The sequence below is a fragment of the Octopus bimaculoides genome, chromosome 13, assembly GCF_046866305.1.
Source record: "Octopus bimaculoides isolate indiv1 chromosome 13, ASM4686630v1, whole genome shotgun sequence".
NCBI lineage: Eukaryota > Metazoa > Mollusca > Cephalopoda > Octopoda > Octopodidae > Octopus > Octopus bimaculoides.
The window spans coordinates 5,271,211-5,296,210 of record NC_142940.1 but is presented as its reverse complement, the minus strand read 5'-3'; the positions used below and the strand labels follow the sequence as shown (position 1 = coordinate 5,296,210).

Below are 25,000 nucleotides of genomic sequence, written 5' to 3'. Positions count from 1 at the left end.
GTACTTGATGTTTTTTTGTTTTTTTTTTTGTCATAGTAGCTGCACTAGTGAGGTTGCCTTTCAGCCTACAAAAGTAAGATATGACCTCCTTTGACTATCATGTATTATGCAAACCTGAAGTATATGTATTAAATGATTTCAAGATATCACTTTTTGGTTTGACTTCATTATTAAGCTTCATTAATTCAATTTATACATATATATATATATATTTTTATATATATATATATATATATTTATATATGATGCTCGGTGAAGGAAGAGAGTTGTTGTTTTATGTTTCGAGCACAGCACTTTGTCGGAAACACGAAAACCAGGAAAGTCCAAAGGAAAAGAAGGAAGAGGGACGAAAATCACCAGCGGTTACATATATACATGTTCAGTGCTCTTTCTTTCATTTGTCCAGTCCCTCATATATATATATATATATTTATAACTTTAGGCTGTAATTTGGTTCGAATGTATTTTCTATTATCTTTTACTTGCTTCAGTCATTCAGCTGCAGCCCTCCTGGGCCACCACTTTGAAGGGCTCAGTCAAACAACTCAACTTCAGTATTTATTGTGCATTTTTTTTTTTTTAAGCCTGGTACATATTCTATAAATTTCCTTTGCTGAACCACTTGGTTACAGGGATTTAAACAAACCAACACGGTTGTCAAAGTAATGGTAGGAGACAAACACACACACACATATGTGTATGCAAGATAGGCTTCTTTCAGTTTCCATCTACCAAATCCCCTCATAAGGCTTTGTTTGGCCCAAGTCTGTAGTAGAATATACTTGTCCAATGTGCCATGCAGTGGGACTGAACTTGGAACCATGTGGTCAGGAAGCAAATTTCTTACCACACTGCCATAATTTAATGTAATATTCTACATTATTCTTACCTTCAAAACTTAAATTTTAAAATGGCAAGTTGCCTTAATTAAAACTAAAATATGATACTATCTGGTCCTGAATATAATTATAATCCTCTCCTTGTAGCTGAACCTAGCAACACTGTTGTTAAGGTGGAGTGACAGGGACAACGAACCTGAACATAAATTAATTAATGAGTCTTTTTTTGTTTTTTTTTCAAAAGAAGAAAGAAAGGAAAGAAAGAAATGGCATTTTAAAAATAAAATAACAGCTGGGAGCGTTTTCATTTTCACATACATGTACAAACACACACAAACACACACATGTATATATATATATATATACATACATATATATATATATATATATATATATATATATATATATATATATATATATATATATATATATATATGTATATATATATGTATACATGCATATATATATATGTATAAACACATATACATGTATACATATATAGATACATATGTATTGGTATCTATATCTATCTATCTACATATATATATATATATATATATATATATATATATATATATATATATATATATATATATATATATATATATATATATATATATATATATATATATATATATATATGTATCTTTATATGTATGTATGCATGTATTACAGCTGTGTTTTTGTAATGAATATATAAAATAAGCAACTTTGATAAAAAAAACATATCAGTTTTTCTTCTCTCTTCATCTCTAAGATCAGGTAAACAGTACATTTAGCAGTTGATTTAGAGAAGATCAGCTTACTAAAAAGAAATCTTCAAGAATTAAATAAAGCAGCAGGCTGAAAAGTTCTGAGAGTTTTCTGCATCGCTTCTTCACAAAATGAGTTTGTTTAATTGACTAATCTACGGTTGAATTTTACTCTGAAGAATTTCGGGGTATTTTTTTTTTTTTCTTTCTGAAAAAGTAACTGAGACGAAATGAAATAAAGTTTCTCTGATTTTTTTTTGTTAAGAACGTCTTAAAGGGTAATTTCTCAGCTTCCATTCATCGTCTTTTGTTTGAAAGTATACTTCAGTTTTTATTTAATTTATTAAGTGTTACCTATTCTATGTTGGATAATATAAACATATATATATATATGTGTGTGTGTATATACATATATATATAAGCAAAGCAAAAATAACGGAAAACAGAAACAATAAACAGTTAATTGGATATACACTTTAAGTAAATTAGATTGACACTCAATGAAAGTTTTATATGGTAAAATAGAAGTGATGTTTTGAACAGAGTTCTTTGGTGGAAAGAAGAAAAAGTCCAGAGAAATGGAAAAGCAGGAAAGAGCAGACAGTCCAAGAAAAGCATTATGTGTATATATATATATATATACAATGTAACCTCGTGGGCATCGGTGCCATTTTTCTCTTCCTCCGTTTTTCCATTCTTTGAACTTTCCATCTTTCCGACGAAGGGCTCCGCCCGAAACGTCATACTCTCTCTCTTTCCTTTCCCGAGCGTCCAATAACACTATCTGTATCACGTCCTCACTTTTTTGTTATTGTTTTTTGGTGTTTTTTTGAACCTATATATATATATATATATATATATATATAATGAGTGGAAACTCGCTATGGGGTTAGTGAACAGCAAGAGAAATCCTTAGTAGAAGAACACCCATCAAACAAGAGTTTCAGCCTCTTAGGAACAAGAATCATGTAATCAACTTCAAGGCTTACAACTGTTTCTGCAACGAGAAGTAGTGCTCTCAGAACTGAGTGCTTGTGTAACATCTTATAGCTTCTTCAGAGCCATTCATTAATTAATATTATGCTCTGTATTTGTGTGACGTGGCCTGTTACTGTAAGGCTGGAGGAACCAGATGACATTATTCGTACGTACACCTAAGCCTAAGTTAACACCTCTTTCACTGTCTCTATAATTGTTTCTCTGTCACTTGTGTATGTAGGTGTTCATTTACTCATTGCCTGTCACCAAGCTAAGTATGTGCAGTCATCCTATGTGTTGTCTCTTCTCTCTGTACAATGTAAAGTATGACTGGAGAAATCAACCAACCGACCGACCGGCCGACCGACCAACCAACCAGCCAACCAACCAGTCAAACAACATTTATATCAGTTAGCTATTATAGTCTTTTATTCACTTACAGGTTTCAGTCATTTGACTGTATCTATGCTGGAGCATTGCCTTTAGCTGAATAAATCGACTACAGAACTTATTCTTTGTAAGCCTGGTGCATATTCTATTGGTCTCTTAAAATACTACAATCAGTCGTCATTTTTGAAGGCATAGGGCCAGCTCGTATTATAATAACACATTTGTTGGGTTACTTTATTGGTTTCAAAATACATATATGTTTGACCATGGGGTAATATTGCTCTCAAATTTTTACCGAAAGCCAGCAGTTTCAGACGAGAGAGTAAGTCGATCACATTGACCCCAGGAATTTACTGGTACTTGTTTCATTGACCCTGGAGGGACGAAAGTGGATTTGACTCCAGAAGATGATGATAGATGAAATGCATCTAACCATTTTGTCCGGCATGCTAATGATTCTGCTAGTGTGCCACTTTACCATGAGGTAATATTACATACCTGGAAACAGGTGCTGGTTAGCAACAGGAAAGGCATCCAGCTATAGAAAATGTGCCTTAACAAGTTCCATCTGAACCACGGAAGCATGGAAAAGTGGATGATAAAACAATGATGATGTTATTCATTTTACAGACTTTAGATTTTAAACACTCTCTAGTGGGAATTTTTGCCTACTAATTGCCTGGATTATCACAGGTAATCGATGTTTTCCAATACACTAAATTAACATATGTGAGAACCCACCACTACCACCACCACCACTATATAATTCCCCGTGTCAACATATTAAACATCGGAATCTTTATAGTCAATATCATTACTATTCTCAGACATTCAGAATTCTTCAGTTCAGAGATCAGGTAGTTAAAAAAAAGAAAAGAAAAGAGAATCAAGTGTGTGACTTGATTTTTATTAAGAACGACATAAAAATCCACATTTTCTTTCCTTCCTCTCTTATATATAAGCATCTTATTGGATTTATCAACACTAACTGCTGTCCTTTCTTTCTTGGTGTTGCATAAAAGTTACATACTCATTGCCCTCACACATTTGATATGTGATCAGGCATTGCAATAACAGCCAGATATAAACTTAGAGCTGTCTTCACAGAAAATACTCATGTAATGATATATATGTATGTAGGCATGTATTTAGGTAGGTATATCTATGTGTATATATATACATGCATATATGTCTATGTGTGTCTATATGTATAAATATATGTATGTCTGTGTTTGTGTCTGTGTGTGTCACTTTGTGCATGGATGGATGGAGGTATAAAATTATGTATATACATTTGTATGTGTGCATATCTGTGTGTGTGTGTGTGCGTATGTAAGCATCATGTATGTATTTATATATGTATGTTTTTATCTACATATATGTGTATCTATGTATAGGTATGTATATATGCATGTATGTATTATACATACATACATACATATATATATATATATATATATATATATATATATATATATATATATATATATATATATATATATATACATACATGTATGTGTTTATGTATGCATGTGTGTATGTATGTATGTATGTATATATGTATGTATGTGTGTATGTATGTATATGCCACTGTTGAATATTAAAGGTGTATCTTATCTTTTCCTCTGTTTCCCATTCACCTATTAGCTTAGCAATTCTTAACAGCCTCAGAGAATTCCAGTTATGCTAAACAGTTATGGTCAAACCATTTTCTCTTCCTTCCTTCCTTCCTTTCTTCCTTCCTTTCTTTCTATCTTCACTTCTATAATATTCACTTATTTGTATTTAATATTTATTGTAATTTTTATTTTATTTTATTTTATTTTTTTCATTGTATATGACCAACTAACAACACTTATAAAAACTGAAAGAAAAGTTCGATAAAGTATACCATAAAACGCTTCTTCTTGAACGTGGAGACGTCTTTGGTTAAAAGTAGGCAAAATGTAGGAAGTTAATAACACTTACCACTCTCTGTATTTCAGTTCCTATTATAATATATATATTGGATAATGGTTCACCGAAAACTATGGAGAACTCTTTAAATAGAAATAGATGGTTTTTCTTCAATGCCTTTGATGATTTTTGTTGCTGTTGCTGTTGTTGTTGTTGTTGGTAGTAGCGGTGGTGTTTAATATGATAATGTGTGGGGGGAAGTGGGAGGAGGTAAAGATCAATGGGGTCCAATGTTGTCTGACAAGTATTGGCCACCATTAAAAATAAACAAAATTCTTTCAACTCTTGCAGAAAAGATATTTAATTATTCTTTCAACTTTGAAATAAATAACTTGCCACTTTCTTGATCTCTAGCATGGCTGCATGGTTAAGAAGCTTGCTTGATGGCTACGTGGCTTCAGGTTCAGTCCCACTGGGCAGCACCTTGGGTAAGGGTCTTTTACTATAACACCAGTCCAACCAAACTCTTGTAAATGGATTTGGTAGAAGGAAACTGAAAAGAACCTATCACTTATACATACATACATACATAGGCGCAGACCTGGCTGTGTGGTAAGAAGCTTGTTTCCCAACCACATGGTTCCATGTTCATTCCCACTGTGTAGCACCATAGGCAAGTGTCTTCTACTATAGCCTTGGGCCGACCAAAGCCTTGTGAGTGGATTTGGTAGATGGAAACTGAAAGAAGCCCATCGTATATATATATATATATATATATGTTTATGTGACTGTGTTTGTGCCCCCACCATCACTTGACAACCGATGTTGGTGTGTTTATGTCCCTGTAACTTAGCAGTTTGGCAAAAGAGACCAATGGCATAAGTACTAGAATAAGCTCTGGGGTCACTTGTTCAACTAGGTGGTGCTCCAGCATGGCCGCAGTCAAATGAATGAAACAAGTAACAGAGTAAAAGAGTACATACATAGATACATACATAATGGCTGTTCGCTTGTGTCGGAGGAAGATTGTCATTGACCATTAAGGGCATTGTGTACCTGTAACAAAACTATACATTGCATTTGTGGCTCTGGGACTGAACCCAGAACCACATGGTTAGGAAGGAAACTTCGTACCACACAGGGAAAGATATAGGTATTAACATTTGAAGAATTGTAAGAATATCTGCAATGCCTGTCAGTTTAGCAAATACCAAAATAGCTTTAAAATAGCAAACTAGTTACACCAACTTCTAAACCTGGCTACTTTAGTTACTAAGAAACAAACGTATCTGCATGTGTCACAGAATGTTTGTGTGCATGTACGATTCTTGAGATTAGTTGTAAATACTTTTACCTGCAGTAAAAGTGGAAACAGATCACACACATAAAAAACCATTTGCATTTTGGAGCTTTTGGAAGTGATAGGTATATTTCTTTTATGAGTTCTTCAGTTTCAAAAAACTTGGAGAACATTATTTTACTTTCAATTGGAGATCCTAGGAGAGAGAGAAAAAATCGAATTAAGCAACTGTATTTACAGTCATTCTATAGTTTATCTTTGAACTTTTCTGTCTATCATAGAAAAATAGCATGTTATACCTTGGTACTGTCTTTGGTACCAAATTCTTAGCTACATGGTGATCAGTTGTCTTCTGTGTAATGTTTAAGAAATGTTGGTGTTAAACATATTAAGTGGATGGTTTACATCTGAACTGATCTGGTGGAAAACGTGTGACTCAATATTGGTTGGTTAAATCATTTATGAATATAGAAATGGTTATAACATTTACATATATACATCAGTATCATTGTGTGAGTGTGTGTGAGTTCGGATATGTGTGTGTGTGTGTGTTGTGTGTCATTTTCATCTCTTCTTCTTCCTTTTAACGTCTATTTTTCCATACTTGCATGGGTCTGATGAAATTTGTTGAAGCAGATTCTCATTGGCCACATGCCCTTCCTGTTCCAACACCTCTTATATGATTCCAAATAAGGTAATATTACCACATGGCTAATCAGTTACAACCACCACATGATGTCAAGACAAGGGGGCCCCCGTCCCCCAACACATACGTACTTAAACACACACAAACATGCATACACATCAAATTTCTTTCTGCTTCTGTTTTGCAGATCCATTCATGCAGCTTTGATTGGTCCGGGGCTATAGTAAAAGACATTTGCCCAAGGGTACCACACAATGAAACTGAAACTGGAACAATTTCATTGGAAAACAAATTTGTTAACCACAGCACTAATCCTATACACTAATATATCTCAGTGAGCAACTTTCAGCCAAAACATCATTAACCTTAACTGGATGTAAATGTGACTAAAGTAGAATTTAAACACAGAACTACAGACCATAAAACTCTTCATCATTTGATGCTGTAATATATCATCAAGTGATGTCTAATCTATGAGACAGAGGTCAGTAAATATGTATGATACATTACGGCCATGGTCTTCTAGCAATATCATACAAATAGCTCCATACTAATTTTATATGAAGCAGATGATACAGTTTCAATACAAAGATATGTAAATACACACTGGTAACATGTGCACATGATAAAACCATTAACATGCCAGGCAAATGGCTTGGTGACATTTCGTTTGTCTTTTCGTTCTGAGTTCAAATGCTTCAGGATCACCTCAGCTTTTCATCTTTTGTGGGGTTGATGAAATAAGTGCTAACTGACCAGTGGGGTCAATATAATTGACTAGCTCTCTCCCACCAAATTTTTCAGGTTTTGTGCCTATATCAGAAAGGATTATTATTATTATTATCATTATCATCATCATCATCATTATTATTATTATTATTATTATCATTACTTTTAATCTGCATCTTTGTTACAATCACTTGCCAAGACACACCCAGCATCCTAGGGCGATTGAAGGATAAGAGATGTTACAGTATGACTGAATATTACTACAACTACTACTACAACTACTACTACTACTACTACTACTACTACTAGGTGGGGGTGGGATCATTATTGTCATCATAATTATTATCATTACCATTATTATTATCATTTTCTTTTTGGTGTAGAATTAACAGAAGTACGAGTATCTTCAATTAGACCTTGTTATACTCAAGCATCTATGCAATGAGAAATCTGCAAATGTATTCCAGTACACAGCAGAATACATGTATGCGTGTGTATGTGTGTGTGTGTGTTTGTGTGTGTGTATATATGTATGTATATTTATATATATATAAATATATGTATGTATGCAAACATATATCCATGCATATATGTGTATTGAAATGATGATGATGATAATATATATATATGTATATATATATATATATATATATATATATATATATATATATATATATATATATATATATATATATTTATATATATATATATATATATATATATATATATATATATATATATATATTATCATCATCATCATCTGAGTGGTTGGCGTTAGGAAGGGCATCCAGCTGTAGAAACTCTGCCAAATCAGACTGGAGCCTGGTGTAGCCATCCGGTTTCACCAGTCCTCAGTCAAATCGTCCAACCCATGCTAGCATGGAAAGCGGACGTTAAACGATGATGATGATGATGATGATTTCAATACACATATATGCATGGATATATATATGTATAAATGTATATGTACATGCTGTACATTTGCAAGTACTTGGCAATTTATACAAATACAAAAAAATGACCAACTTTTTGGAAAGAAGATGAATAACATTATGTTAGATGTATCTTAATTAAAAAGACTAAATAAATAAATAAAATAATTATGACAGCTTGATTTATTAAATCTGTTGGAATTTAAATATATAAACCTTTTCTTCGAAAAAAAAAAAATCTGTTCCACATTACAGCATGGTTAATTAACATTTTGTGAGGATATCCTATACTTGAAGTATGAATGAGCGACTCGTTAAATTTCTTGCTTCCACTGTATCTCACATTCACACTCTCTCCCACTCGCACTCTTTCTCTCTCGAGTAAACCCTTCAAATTTGTTGTTGTTGTTGTTGCTATTTGGCCCTGATTGAGCAAGTCTATGATGGTCATGGTATTCCATCCATGACAATCCAATCTAATTTTTTCTGTATGCAGAGAAACCAGGACTATATTATCCAATGTGCCTTTTTTTTCTAAGATGGCCGAGGACAATTTAAGAAAGACTTTGCTGCTATTTCTAGTAGAGTGAACGACCATATGGGGGCTAACTCACTGGTTAGACCTCATCTCTGTTTATATGAATGAGAGAGAGAGAGAGGAGGTGGAAACAGAAATAAATTCTTTGATGTGACATCCAACATTAAATATAAATGAATAAAATAATATAAATAAATAAATAAATGAATTAGAGAAAAATTTGAGCAAAATATATTTTTCTGAACTCTCATCACCTATATTCCACATCCTCAGCTAGTATTTAGACATCTTGGTGTGTTTAAACGTGCTTAGAGGAATATATCAGATTTCTTTGAATTTTTGATTTCAAAATGAGGTTACGTATTTTCCATTACTTTAACCCATAATCCCTCAGTCTTCTTCTAAAGACAGGAAAGAGATTTTTTTTTTCGCAATGAAGCATATAACTAACATTTAAAAAAAAGTTCTACAGCTTTGCTTTGCTAATTTTGACATTTAATGTGTGGGAGTATTTATGCAGAGGAAAACTGTTAAAGGGCCCACTTTTTGAGGGCTACGGAAGTGATTGTTGGATATTGGTTGGTCACTGCATCATGAATTATCATATGCGTGAGAGACTGTATGTATATATATATATATGTATGTTTTTTGTGTGTGTGTGTGTGTGTTTGTGTGAGTGTTCAGGTGCATTTGTCTATCTATCTCTGAGTGTGTGTGAGAGACAAGCTGGTGATTTTCACAGAGCCAGAGGAAGTATGGAATGGTAAAAGTTCAAAGAACTGTTACTTCGTTGGGCAACAAAGGGATTCTCACAGTGAATGAAGAGCAGATAGTTTAATGATGGTGTATGAGGTGCAACTTGGCACGTTAGCGAAACATGGGAAATGACTGCAAGAAGTATGTGAAGAAGGGGTACGAATGAGGCGTGTGTTCTGATTATGTGATGTAAATACTCATCAAGAACATAGAATAATGTATATATTTCCCATGTTTATATGTTTTGCTATGTTACAGGGCAGTGGAACACGGGCTGTGCAATGTGCAATGCCAGTGTGCATGTGTGACAGAGTGTAAGCATCATGAGGGAAAAGCTGGGCATAAGAGGCATCAGATGTGATGTGCAAGGGAGACAACTGCACTGGTATAGTCATGTGATGCATATGGATGAGGACAGTTGTGTAAAGATGATGATGATGAAGATGATGATGGTGGTGGTGATGGTGGTGATGGTGATGATGGTGGCGATTGTAGTGATGATGATGACGATGATGATGATGATGATCATGATGGTAATGATGATGGTGGTAGTGATGGCAGTGGTGACAATGAGGACGATGACCACGAAGACGATGATGACGATTATCAATGATGATGCGTAGCATGTTTGTAAATCAATGAGTCAATATTATTATTATTTTAAAGAAAAAATACAAAAATCTTTTTAGGTATTTAAAAAAAAAAAGTGAAAAGCATTTCAAAAACACAACAAATACCTTGGAGTACCTCGGTCAATAAAAAGAAACATAAAAAAAACATTAAAAAAAAATCATAAAGAATAACTATTTTCTCTTGTTTCTTTTTTTTTTTTTTTAAAGTTATGTTTGCTTTTTTCTTTCTTCTATTTCTTATTTATATTAGAAAAATGTCAAGATATCAAAATAGAAAAAATAGTTGTAATTTAAGTACATTTTCAGTACACGATTTCAGGTTGAAGGAGTTTCATAGATACATTTATTTATATTCCGAACAAAGGAGCCAAACAACCCGGAAGGAAAATTTGGGATCCAAAAAGATGGTTGTATTCATCTCAGCATGGGGAAAACTTCGTATCAAAACAAATGATGATTAAACATTGTTTCTGCTCTCTTCATCGACAGAATGCTTACATATAAAAAAGTACTGGAAGTATTTTTGTTGTTAAGATAATATAACGTTAATTCAAGCCACAGAGTTTATAAAAATAATTAATGATGCATGGCTGTGTGGTTAAGAAGCTTGCTTTTTTCAACCGAGTGTTTTTGGGTTCACTCCTGCTGCACAGCACCTTGCCCACATGTTTTTTTTTTTTATAACCCTGTGCTGACCAATGCCTTTTGTGTGAATTTAGCAGACAGAAGCTGTGCGAAAACCCATTGTATCTATACTGCCCCCTGTGGGTGGTGGAAAGATTCAGGGGGTGTTGAAGAAAAGTGAGGGCAATAATGGTGTGGCAAAAAAGGGGTCAATGGATGTAAAGGCAAATAAAATAACTGGTTATTTAGGTTAAGTTTTATTTGTCAAATACAGTTGTTTAAAATTTTCTGCAGAAATTGGTCTATGCTTGGGGGAGGGGCGCTAGAAATGTGACCCAGGAGCCAAGGGGGCAGCCTGAAAGACTTTGGGAACCACTGACATACGTTCCACTGAACCAAGGGTGGAGGGGTTGGTGGAGGGGTTGGTGGAGGGGTTGGTGGAGGGGTGGTTTATGCTTGTTTGCAACCACACAGGCACCTAAAACAATTGATGAAAGGCTGGTACAAACTAAGAGGTCATGCTTGTGAGTAACAGCTATAATTGTCTCATTTTATTATTATTTTTTGTTTTTTCAATTAATTTGATAATAGTGACGTCAGTTTAACTGTTACTAATACATAATATGATAGAAATATGCAGTTATAGTATTAGTATTCATCAACAACAAGTAAGACACTGCCTGGTACATCATGTTTCAGCATTCAAATACCACTGATGATGTCATTAACTTTCATTCTACTGATTTTGGTAAAATTGATCTACAAATAATAATCTACTGAAGTGAAAATAATTGACTAACCACTCCTGGTTTTGTTTCCATTTAAAATAACTTAGAAGTTAAAGGGATTAAAAGAAAAAATTAGAAAGAAACAGAAAAGAAAAAGAAGAAACGAAGGTAAAGTCATTGCGAAGAAAATTTATAATAATTTGTATAATTTCTATTTAATTAACTTTTTAATTAGTAAGTGTAAAATCATGTGATGCTTCATTTAATATTTTTTTGGAAAAGGTGCAAAGACTCGGATCTCATAAAACATTAAAATTTGTTTTAAATTGTTACATTTCAGAAAAGTAATTTACAGCCAAACGTCATTAGACAGGAATATAATGTGTAAGTATTGATTTGTTTCAGGATGTGCATATGTGTGTAAGTGTCTGTGTATGTATATATGTGTGTGTGTATGTGTACATGTATGTGTAGGTGTAATGTGATGAGCTGGCAGAATCATTAGCACAGAGGACCGATGCTAAGTAGCATTTCTTTTGGTTTTGTGTTCTGAGTTCAAATTCTGCTGAGGTCACCTTTGTCTTTCATCCTTTTAGGGTCAATGAAATAAGTACCAGTTGATCCCTGGGGTTGATGTAATCGACTAGCACCCATCCCCGAAATTGCCGGCCTTGTGTCAATGGTAGAGATGATTTGTATGTGTCTGTGCATATCTGTGTATGTGGATATATGGATGTGTGTGTGTGTGTATGTTTGTGTCTGCGAAGGGAGACTTTACATGGAATGACTACAATTCAAGTTAGACTTGTTGAATGATGTTTGAAAGAAGGAACAGAACTATGGTGAATACGTAGAAGAGTAAAGTTAATAATATTGGACAACAGTAATGGAGAGTGAGGTAATAATAGCAACACAGTGTGAACAACATCAAATAAAAACTTAGAAATTTCGACGGTCTATGTTGTTAAAACTAAGTTAATAAAGTTTGCAAATACATTTGTTTGAATTCATGTCTTCCTCACGGCATACAGATTTATTCATATATGTCAACTGTTTTAAACAACATCACCATCCTCAGAGGAAATAATGCTATCTCTCTTCATGTTTCTGGATGAAAAGTTCTGTTAATAAGATCAGAAGATGCCGAGAGAAACCTCAAATCCAATGCAACTATGTGTGACAACACACAAGTATCGACACATAAAAGCCAGAGAAATGTTGGTTGTCACTGAAGGAGACAGGAGGCCTAGATACCGAATGAGAGTTATGATGGGGGCAGGGATGAGGAGGGTGTATTGGAATTTCTTCATCTCTGGAAGATTTGGAAGTGATAAAGATGATGTGGTAAAGATGAAGTTGTAACATGAAGAAATGGTAACAGAACAGTGGAAAATATATATATAAGGATGGAGATAATCTGGACTTCAGAGTCTGATAAAATAGAGACCAGTCAAATAAAACAAACACACACACACATGCATATATACATACATGTATATATATATATATATATATATATATATATATATATACAAATATTTGTACATATATGTGTACCTATATATGTGTATATATATGTATATATGCATGTATATATGTATGCATATATTCATACATTTATGTATATATATATGTATGTATACATGTATGTATATATATATGTGTGTGTGTATGTGTCTATAAAAGAAGGATGCGTGTATATATATATATATATATATATATACACATACATACATACATATAGGAGCACTCCATTGGTTACAACGATGAGGGTCGCAGCTGATACAATCAACGGAACAACTTACTTGTAAAATTAACGTGCAAGTGGCTGAGCACTCCACAGACACAGTTCTCAGGGAGATTCAGTGTGACAGAGTGTGACAAGGCTGCCCCTTTTAAATACAGGTACTACTCATTTTTGCCAGCTGAGTGGACTGGAGCAACATGAAATAAAGTGTCTTGCTCAAGGACACAATGTGTCACCAGAGATTGAACTCATGACCTTGCAATCGTGAGCCAAACGCCTTAACCACTAAGCCAAGCACCTTCATTTATATACACACACAGACATATATATATACATACGCACATATGTATATATATAAAATACATATATGCATCTATATATATATGTATATTTATATATATATATATGTATGTATATATATATATATATATATATATATATATATCTGTATATGTATATATATGTATATATGTATATATCTATATCTATCTATCTATCTATCTATCTATCTATCTATCTATATATATATATATATATATATATATATATATATACATACATATATATATATATATGTGTGTGGGGGTATGTATGAACACCTGCACTTTGTGCATATCTTCATATGTTTATTTAGAATTTTGAATAATCAAAACACTCCAGAAAATAAGAAACACTAAGAGGAAAAAAGGCGAGGAGATTCTTCTAGTGATACGGATGCAAACAAAAACCAGTATAACAAATTAGAATAAATCATATTTAATGTCAAGTAAAATTAAATACAACATTTAAGAAATTTGAGAATCTAAATTTGATTTCATTGTAAATATGAAACAACAGTAAAACATAGCAGCAACGTCAATGATACTTAAGAAAATATATTCATGGAGATGTCCTGATGTCTAGTTATGCTAAATGACATCTATAGGGAATCTGTTGGTGATATAGTTTTGAGTGAATGGGAGCTAATGAGGCTCTGGGGGGAAATTATAATCTTTAAAAGGCAGAGAAATTGACAGTCAGTGAGATGTAGGAAAAATGAAAACAAAGCTTAAGAGAGAGAGAGTGTGTGTGTATGTGTGTGTGTGTGTTTGGTGTGGTGGGTTGTGTGGTGTGTGGTGTGTTTGTGTGTATGTGTTGTGTGTGTTGTTTTTGTGTGCTGTGTGAGTTAGAGAAAGAGAGAGAGAGAGAGAGGGATGGAGAAAGAGAGAGAGATGGAGAGAGAAAGTGAGACAGAAGAGGAAGTGAAAAGGAGAGAGAGAAGAAGAGAATAAATGGCAGTGAGAGACAGAGAATGTGAGAAAGGAAGGACAGAAAAAAGGGAGAGAAGCAGAGAGAGAGAACGAGAGAGAGAGAGAGAGAGAGAGAGAGAGAGAGAAAGAGACAAAAGGAGAGAAAGGAAGAAAAAGGCATTGAGAGTGAGAGAAGGAGAGAATGACTGAGAGAGAAATAGAGAGAGGAGGTGAGAGAAGGTGAGAGGGAATGAGAGAGGGGAAAAAGAGAGATAAGTAGAGAGAGAAGGAGAGGAAAAGAAAGATATATGAAAATGAAGATGAAAAACAAAACAAAATAAACAAAAAATGGTAAGTAGTTGAGAAGAAAGTGAAGTTTATGAAGAATCTGTCAATTTTATGCTTTTGGTTTTTTGACAGGTGAATAGACAAGAGGCAAATTGAGAGAGAATCCTTATAGAAATGGTTACGAGGTATTTAGTGCTGGCACGATTATATTGTTAACAATTTGACAAAACCATTGTTTATATACCTTTTTATATATTATGTTTTTTTTAAAAAAAAAAATAGAAAACCTCTTAAGAAAATTTAGTTTTGAATGGTGAAAAGAAATAGTAAATTCAAGTCCAAATTACTATTAACACAATGTTTTTAAATTTATTTTCTGTTTTTGATACATTAATAAATTCATTAGCATTAATTCTTTGTCTTTTTTTTTGTTTTCGTTTCTTTTTGTTTTGTTCTGAACATGAAGAACACATGAAGCCATTCTCCTGAATGTGTATTAATTCTTTTGTGGAAATAATGGATATCCAAACACACATGAAGCTACAGATGATGGTCTCAAATTTTGGCACAAGGCCAGTAATTTCAAAGGAGGGGTTAAGTTGATCACCTCAACCCTAGTGCATAACTGGTACTTATTTTATCAACACTGAAAGGATGAAAGGTAAAGTTGACCTCGGTGGAATTTGAATTCAGAATGTAAAGATGGATGAAACATCACTGAGCATTTTGCTTGGTATGTTAATAATTCAGCCAGTTCACCCCTCCCTAAATTCTGTAAATAATAGTGCGTGAATATTGGTATGAAAAACTCTTTTGAATAGAACAAGTCAAAGGCTTCCCATGGGGCTAGAAACCTACATCTCCTGTTCACATGACAGATGTTTTACCACTGGACCAAAGCAATCCTTCAGATTTCTTCAGTTTAGAAACTTTATTCTTACCAGTGAGAATCATATGATGTTGTTGACACAAGAATTTGATAAGCTTTTGGGAGAATGAGAATTAATTCTTTTTGGGAATAGTGGATCTTGAAGCACACATAAAGCTATAAATAATCACATGTAAATATTGGGTTGATAAAACCTTTATGGATAGCAAAAGTTGAAAGCTGCCGTTGGGAGTCAATGGTTGAATGCTTTCATGTCTACAAGAGATGTGGGTTCACATCCCATGAGCAGCCTTTGATTTTTTTCTATCCAAATGGGTTTTCAACCCAATGTTTGTGTGTCTTTATTAATAGCCTTATGTGTGCTTTGAGATTCACTGTTCCAAAAAAAAAAAAAGAAAAGGTGAAAAGAATTATTTCGTGTTCTCTTGAATTCTCATGAGATCAATCTCTACTGATTTTTTTTCCAGGCTGAGATATATTTATAACATTTATAACGTTTATTTATAGGAAACCTTTTAAAAACGATTTCGAGAGAGAAATAACTGAGAAAAAAAAAAGAAGCATAAAAAAATAAATAAACAAGAAACCCCTTTTATTGAACACATCCAACAAATAACGATGGTGTTGATGAGGACAATGAGGAAATAATTACTTGAGTGATTAAGAAGTAAAAAGGAAATGTTCTGTTAGATGTAGGAACATGGAAAATTTGGTAAATGTAATTTATCTCAAGAAATACAGACATTTATTGCCAATATTATTTCTTTCTCCTTCCACAACACACACACACACGCATACACAAACCCAATTATAGTGATAGATGAATATTTTATATACAGGCAAGCAATTCCTTCCAGTTAATAATTCATTTACTGTAGGAATCTAACAACTGATTTACATTTTTTTAGCCAAATTTTATTTGGTTTATTCTAAGCTACTAAATACCTGGATAGTTGTTTAGATTTACAGTAATTCAATTTGGCAATGTTTAGTATTTTTTAACTAGTTTAGTGTATAAACATTTTAAATTGCGATGGTGTACTGCTTTTATGGTAAAATACTGGCAATGGCACCGTAGTGCAGAGGACTATATATTAATTTGATATTAATATTTTACATTAACAAAACACAATTAATACACCTGTAATTAATTAAATTAGACGGCAGGGACACCTCATTAATAAGCAAATCAGTCAATCCAGTTTATTTCAGCCTTAGTATTGATGAGTTTATAAGTAGTGTTTCTAGGCTTAGTTAAAGAGGGTACTCAGTTGCTTGAGATATTCCATATGTATGTATGTATATATTCTGCATGCATTTGTTTCTAACACAGAATATACATATGTGTGTGTATATGTACATATATGTGACCCCTCTATCTAGCATTTGCTATGATAGATTGCTAGCCACTAAGCCTGTTTTATTTTCTCTCCCTGTTTATTTCTGTCAAACTCAAATATATAATAGAGAAACAATTCTTAACCCTTTTGAGACCAGCCTAGTTAAAACCACCTCTGGCTCTGAGTACAAATGTTTTGCTTTCGTAAGTTTTGAATTAAAATCTTCCACCAAACCTTAGTCACAATTTATGTTCCTAACACTGGCTTAATGATCACTAAGTTATTTTACTAAATTCTTTGTTATATTTAAAATTAATTGAAAGAAACACAGATCATCTCAACAGAAATATGGTAACGAAAAGGTTAAGAAGAAAAATAATAATACCAATAATAATACAACAATAAAACTTTGCATATGTAACTGTGTAGTATTTGTTAATGTTTCTAAATACAATAAAAGCAAGTATTTGCTTTCTCTGAGTTCAATGAAAATAATTACACAGGCCAAGTACAAAACAACTAAGTATGAACTAATTGTTTAGAATTTTCAAAAGATAATCTTTCTTAATTAGTAGCCAGATTTGACACCGCTTAACGAGATAGTAAACCAATATCAATCAGTAATTTCAGTGGAATACAGTTTAGTTGTAACATAAAAAAAAGCAGGTTACCATTTAAAAAGAAGAAACCAGTTGTAATTAGAAGATGAAATAAAATTGTTGTTCGTTTGAAATATCTAAAACTGTGCAAAAATAATTCACACAGAGGTATTTTGAGAGAAAAACCATTAAATAGTCTCTAACATAAATGAAGATGGACAGAATTCAAAGTTTAGCTACTGTGTGGATATGCGTTGTTAACAGGCTTGTTTCTCAACTATGTGGCATCTTAGGCAAGTGTCCTTCTCTTAAACCCAGGGCTAACCAAAGCCCTGTGAGTGGATTTGGTAGATGGAAAATGATAGAAGACCACTGCATCTATCTATCTATCTATCTATCTATCTATCTATCTATCTATCTATCTATCTATCTATCTATCTGTCTGTCTGTCTGTCTGTCTTATCGATAAGATTATCTCTTACTTGTTCCAGTCACATTAAACTGTGGCCATGCTGGGGCACTGCCTTGAAGAATGTTAGTCAAGCAAATTGATCACAGTGCTTGTTTGTGTTTTAAAGCCTGGTACTTACTTCATCAATCACTTTTGCTGAACTGCTCAGTTATAGGGACATAAACACACCAACACTGGTTGCCAAGTGGTTGTGGTGGACAAACATGGATACAAAGATGGACAAACACGGACACACACACACACACACACACACACACACACACACACATGATGGGTTTCTTTCAGTTTCTGTCCATCAAATCCCTTCATATGGCATTGGGGCAGCTTGAGGCTATAGCAGAAGTCACTTGCTCAAGGTGCCACACAATTTGTACCACACCCTTGTCTTGATATCATATAATAATTATAAATGAGAATCAGAGTCATTCAGCCTTCCTTGCCATGGTAAAATATTATCGTGTTTGGAAAGAAATAAGGGTTGGTGATGGGAAAGGCATCCAGCTGTAGAAAATCTGTTTGAACAAATCCTGTCTGATACATGCAACCATGAAGCATGGAAAAATGGACATAAAAATGACGATGATGTTAATGATGATGATGATGATGATGATAATGATGATGATGATGATGATGATGATGATGATGATGATGATGATGATGATGATGATGATGATGATGATGTTTTCTGTTTCTTTCAGAACATTACTATTGAGAGAAATACATAGAGGAAGAAAAGAGCAGAAAATATCTGTTCCAAAAATCTCAGTAATTCTTGTACATTGGCATTATAATCCCAATACATTTTATTGATGTATAGATTGAAAATAATCAATATTATTTGTTATTACCTATTGTAAAATGTTTCAGCACAAAAAAAATAAATAAATAAAATAAATAAGAAAGAAAAAAAAATTGCATTATGTGATCAAGTTAGTCTTTACTCTGCCACGTCAATTCGACATATAAATTGTATTCTACTTTTGTCATAGAAATTTTAAAAAATAAAATGTCTTGGTCTGCTTGTAAAGAGTCACTGCTGTGATGACTGTAAATTCATCCAATCACTCTCTCTCTCACTCTTTCTCTCTGTCTCCTTCTTCCTTGCTTTCTCTTTCTCTCTATCTCTTTCTTTCATTTGCTTTTTCAGATAAGACTTTTCAAATTTATATTTGGTTTAAATTTGAAGTTTTTAAGCTGTCTTAAAATTATGGAAAATTAAAATTAAAAAAGAAGAAAGATTAACGTTGTAAAAATAAAAACAGATATGGTAATAATAATTATTTTATTGAACATAAACGAATCAAAGACAATCTATGTTCTATTTTTACCAATTGTGTTATTTTTAGTACAGTTCCATTGAACTTTCCCTCAAGATCTTGTTACAATTCTGAATTCAAAAATCAAAAATTTTCAAGAACATCCAATCAAAACACTTACGGCAGTTTGTCTTGGATTGCCTAAGAATAAATAATTTAATTTCAAAATAAAACCATATTATGAGATTAAATTGCATGTTTTGAACAGGATGAATAAGAAAAAAAACTATTCCAAAACATAACAAACTCACTTTGTAGCCAACTTCTAGATATATTTTGTATTGTATTCAGAACTTATGAAGAGGGGAAAAAAACATTGGATATATTTAACGGTTTGTTTTTAGTTTTTCTATTTTTCCATCAAAAATTGTATTTTCTTTAAGAGACTAATTCTAGTGGAATTGTATTATATTTTAAAGGCAATAAAACATAATTAAAATATCAATAAATGTCATACTAAAATGCTATTTTTTCGATATTATATCGTATATCAACTAAAGATTTATGGAGTAAACTTCGAGACAATTTACAGTCTTTTGCAGTTGTAATAAAGAAAGGAATTGTCTTTTATTTCAAAGTTGAAATGTTGATGAATGAATGATACTGGCAGATAAAACACTTTCTTGATAAAAATCCCCCTAGATATCCATTAAAATGTATCTTTAGCAAATTACCAGCCAAAAGTTCATCTGTCTTGTTATACAGTGCCTTCTAAACTTAAAGAAAATTCTGAAAATTTTGGATCCCAATTCTCTCAGAAATGAAACAAAGCCTTGAGGACCTTAAAGTCTCCAAAACTTTTGTATTGTAGGCATAAGGCCCAAAATTTTTGGGGAGGGGAGCCAGTCAATTAGATCAACCCCAGTACACAACTGGTACTTAATTTATTGACCCTGAAAGGAGGAAAGGCAAAGTCAACCAAGGTAGAATTTGAACTCAGAACACAAAGACAAATGAAATACCGTTAAGCATTTTGCCCAGCGTGCTAACGATTCTGTCAGCTCGCTGTCTTCTAAAGACTCCAAAACTGACCAAGATATGGTAACAGAAGGAAGAATGTGACTGATAGGTCATGCCTTGTAGCCAGATTACCAGCATGCAAAAACAACCTTAGTATGGATACCAACAAAATTAAGGAGGTGGCTAGAAAAATCGTGGGTCACATGACACTATATTCTGTTACAGTACTTGAAGGCAGTCACCAAATATAGTTGGAAAACATAGATGAACCTGTAGCACAACCAACAAAAAACACTGAATGCAAAATTTCTGTTCGATGCATAAACAAGTATAGAAATGGACTGACCGACTAATTCATGAAAACATTATTTATTCAGAAAATATACACCATAATGGAAAGTCTGCTCAAATATCTTAAATGATTCACTTATTTACAACGTTGAAGCAAAATCTGTGCTTTAGAAATCAGTCTTATATTCACAAACAACATCTAAAACACTTCTCCACTATTGAACTGTCTCTTCTCATTACCATTTTAAAATGTCTCATAATGGCATCATTTTTTTAAACAACTAATTCTATGCAAACCGTCTGATGCATTTACCATACTTCCACCCACCATTCTTTTGCTTTATGTATAGATTCCATACCAAACACTCTTTTTCTTATATTTTCCACTTCGTTTTGCATAAAAACAAACTAACCTTCACTCACTCACTTAAAACATGGAATGTATTTGCTTCAGTCAACAGTTCCAAGTTGGAACTGGTGGAACTGATGGATCTTTACATGTTTCATGTAAGCATACCACATGGGAATATCGGTACTCATTGCTATTTTAGATAAGAATAACATATATGTATGTTCTTGATAAACTCCTGTTTATCCTTGTCTTTGCCTATAATTTATGGGCATAACATGCTTGCATATGTTTGCCCATGGTTAAACATAGGTAATATACCAGTAATGTAATGGATACTTCTATCCGTTAGCCGGTTATTTTAACCTCTAAGCTAACCTTTTATATATATATATATATAAACATGCAAACATACATACACATACATGACGGACGTCTTTCAGTTTCTGTCTACCAAACTCACTCACAAGGTTTTGGTCAGCCTGGAGCTGTTATTGTAATTACAGACAAGAAATGGTTTCGTTTTCTCCTTTTCTTACATTGAAATTAAAGTAGCTGACATACGTAATGGGTCACTGAATATTATTATAATAACAAATAAAAGACTAAGAAATGGAAAATTAACTTTTAAAGATATTTTCCGCAGATGACCAATTTAAGAAAAAGGATGAGTTCCTGAAAGATTAGAAACAAGAAACAGGGTGTAGTATAAAGTTGTTGTTATGCACACAGTAGAAACACGAAAATAATTTGAAATCAACAAACCTGGCATCTTAAAAAAGTTTCTTGAAGGCTGAATGATGTCCCCAAATCATTTTGATGAATTCAGTGGATTAGCCTCAAAGGCTGAAGGCACCTAAACTACACTTAGTTGTTTGCATGCATGCAGCATATGTATCAAGGGTAGTAAGTCCATAAGTACTCAAGGAACCAGGATAGCTGTTGATCAGAAAGAAAACAAAAAAAGCAGACATTAATAAAAGTATCAATTTATAAATGATTATAGTAAATACATCAAACAAAATATGTCAAACAAAATGTATCAAACAAAATGCATCAAACAAAATACATTAAACAAACACTTTGAATTCTTTTGGGAGCATGTATACATGTGCATCAGATGCAGAAAACTGGTTGTAGTTTCAGCAATGAAAATTTTGACACCATGTTATGAACAAATGTGAAGTTAACAGTCTTTGTGTGTTTCTGATTGGCTAACTTATGTTTTCTACATTGCAATTGCATATACATTTACTTAAACATATACACATATGTATATATATATATTTCAAAATACATGTATTAATTATTATAGTTCATAGATGAGAATCAGATATTCTCTGTATAGAATACACTTCGTAGTGCTCAAGAGGTTTAAAATTGAGTGAGTAGAGGAGTAAATGAAAAGACAAACAAGTTAGGCAGGTCACTATACAATGTATATTAAATACATGAAATACAAAACATGTTTACATAGAAAAAGGTCCGACTTACACAGAAGAGAATTGATATCAAGAATTCAAAGGGTTGAAGAAGAATATTACAAATCCAATGATTTACATACATACTTTATAAAAGAAAGAACATTTGTTTAGGATTTTTAAAACTTTCATTTAGCAAGTGACTTGATCTAAGACTGTGTGTTGAATCAGAAGATTTTCTCTTCAGTTTTAGTTTTATTTAATTTAAAAGTTTCCCATTTTCTCATTCCACAAATCTGTTATTGTTGAATACATGAGTTATATTTGTTACATAAGGTTCCTGTCACATTCACTAAAAGCTACAAGGATGACTGTCAAATAGCACAAGGGTCATTAGATTATACCCGTATACCAAGTACTTACTGTGCCTCTGTAAATGGTATTTTGATCTCATTGGTTTGACTGTTGTTGCCCCAGGTCAACATTGATAAGATAACTCTGTGCCATGCAGGTAATCAACCGAATGATGAAGCCTGGCACATAGGCCTTCCTTTCCAGTTATACTCATGCATGTATCTGGATGAAGACCACAGGGAATATTCAAACCTGTAGAGCAGAATCACATTAGGTGTGTCCTGCTAGTGTGAGCATGTGCTATCCCCACTGTTTAATCTATTCTATGTCTACTGAGTCTGGGGTGACAACAATGGAGGCAGACAAAGTAGACAACGTTGGGGCACAAAAATTACTTTGAAAGCCTTTATGAGGGTCACTTAGCCGTATGAAAAACTGATACTTCTTCAAATCTTCCTTAAATACCACCCTTGTTTTCGAAATGATAACATTATCAAGATAAAGTTGTACTGGATAAATGATACACTAGGAAAGAAGACAAGATGGTCACAGCTAGAATTTCAGTTAGAGGAAGAAATTTGATACTCAGCTGTAAATAGGTAACAAAAGCAGGTATAGTAGCAGGGGAAAATTGTCCAAACGATGAATATTTCATTAGCTTTAGTGCTATGCCTAAATTCTTCCATCGGAAGCTGAAAATGGCATGAATACTGTCAGTAATATTAGTATTTTTTTTCAGGAATATGCTTTGTATGCCAAAAACAGCATTCCATCAATTTCGGTAAAAGTTATGGGAATAACAAATTTCAGATATTAATAATAAAATTGTACCCTGAAGCAATTTCACTCAGTCTTCTGAAGAAGAAAATTAAGCACTAACTGCAAACAAACATTCAACGACATGTTCAAATATTAATTTGGGATTGAATAATATCAGATGACAAGGCAGGACCCAAGTGGGTAATTTTTTCCTTTTTTTTCCCTCCTATTAATGACAAAGAGGCCAACTTTTATCATAGATCAGTATTTACATTTCTACTGTAGTCCAAAATATTGCAGTTGTGACTTACTGCTCGGTATATTCTGTTTGATCAAATAATGTTTCACATCTGTTTTACATCAAATAAAACAATGTGAATGCCATTTTATTATATTCTTCGACATTCTAGAAACAGCTCGGTCACAACCTGAACAAAGAAACTTAAATCTAAACATAACTGAAAAAAAAAGGAAAAAATCAAAATTAAGACTTAATTTTCAGAACAATTATCTGAAATGTGTGTGTGTGTGTGTGGTGGGTGTGTGTGTATATATATATATATATATATATATATATATATATATATATATATATATATATATATATATATATATATATATATATATATATATATATATATATATATATATATATATATATATATATATATATATGTATATATATATATATATATATATATATATGTATATGTATATATATATATATATATATATATATATATATATATATATATATATATATATATATATATATATATATATATATATATATATATATATATATATATATATATATATATGAAATCGACAGCTTAATGGTAGAGTACTCAGCCAGCATCTGAGAGCCATGGGTTCGAATCACATGGATGTCTGTTAATAAAATTTTTCCATCTTATGAGGGCAATATCCGATTTTTCTGCCAGTTCGTTGCCTTAATAGAAAACTATAAATAATAGCATATAAATATTGGATTCTGTCATTGTGTCTGTAGCCCACCAACACTTGACATCTGGTATTGGTTTGTTTATGTCTCTGTAACTTTTAACTTAGCAGTTTGACAAAAGTAACCAATAAAATAAGTACTAGACTTAAAAAATAAGTATGACTGTTGATTTGTTTGACCAAACTCTTCAAAGTGGTGTCCCAGCATGGCCACAGTCCAATAACTGAGTAAGAGATAAAATATAAAGAGATTGAAAATCTCTTTCAACTTCTTTCTATTTAA

At 32.7% G+C, this 25,000-nt stretch overlaps 1 protein-coding gene across 43 annotated transcripts in view; it reads right to left on the bottom strand.

The window, feature by feature from the left end:
• LOC106872422 (protocadherin gamma-A3) overlaps nucleotides 1-25,000 on the bottom strand; it is a 430,239-nt gene that overhangs the window by 138,695 nt on the left and 266,544 nt on the right. For all 43 annotated transcript variants that reach the window (XR_016243938.1, XR_016243939.1, XR_016243950.1 and 40 more), the window contains one exon: nucleotides 21,986-22,159. The gene's annotated coding sequence lies outside the window, so the exon portion shown is untranslated. The remainder of the gene's footprint in view (nucleotides 1-21,985; nucleotides 22,160-25,000) is intronic.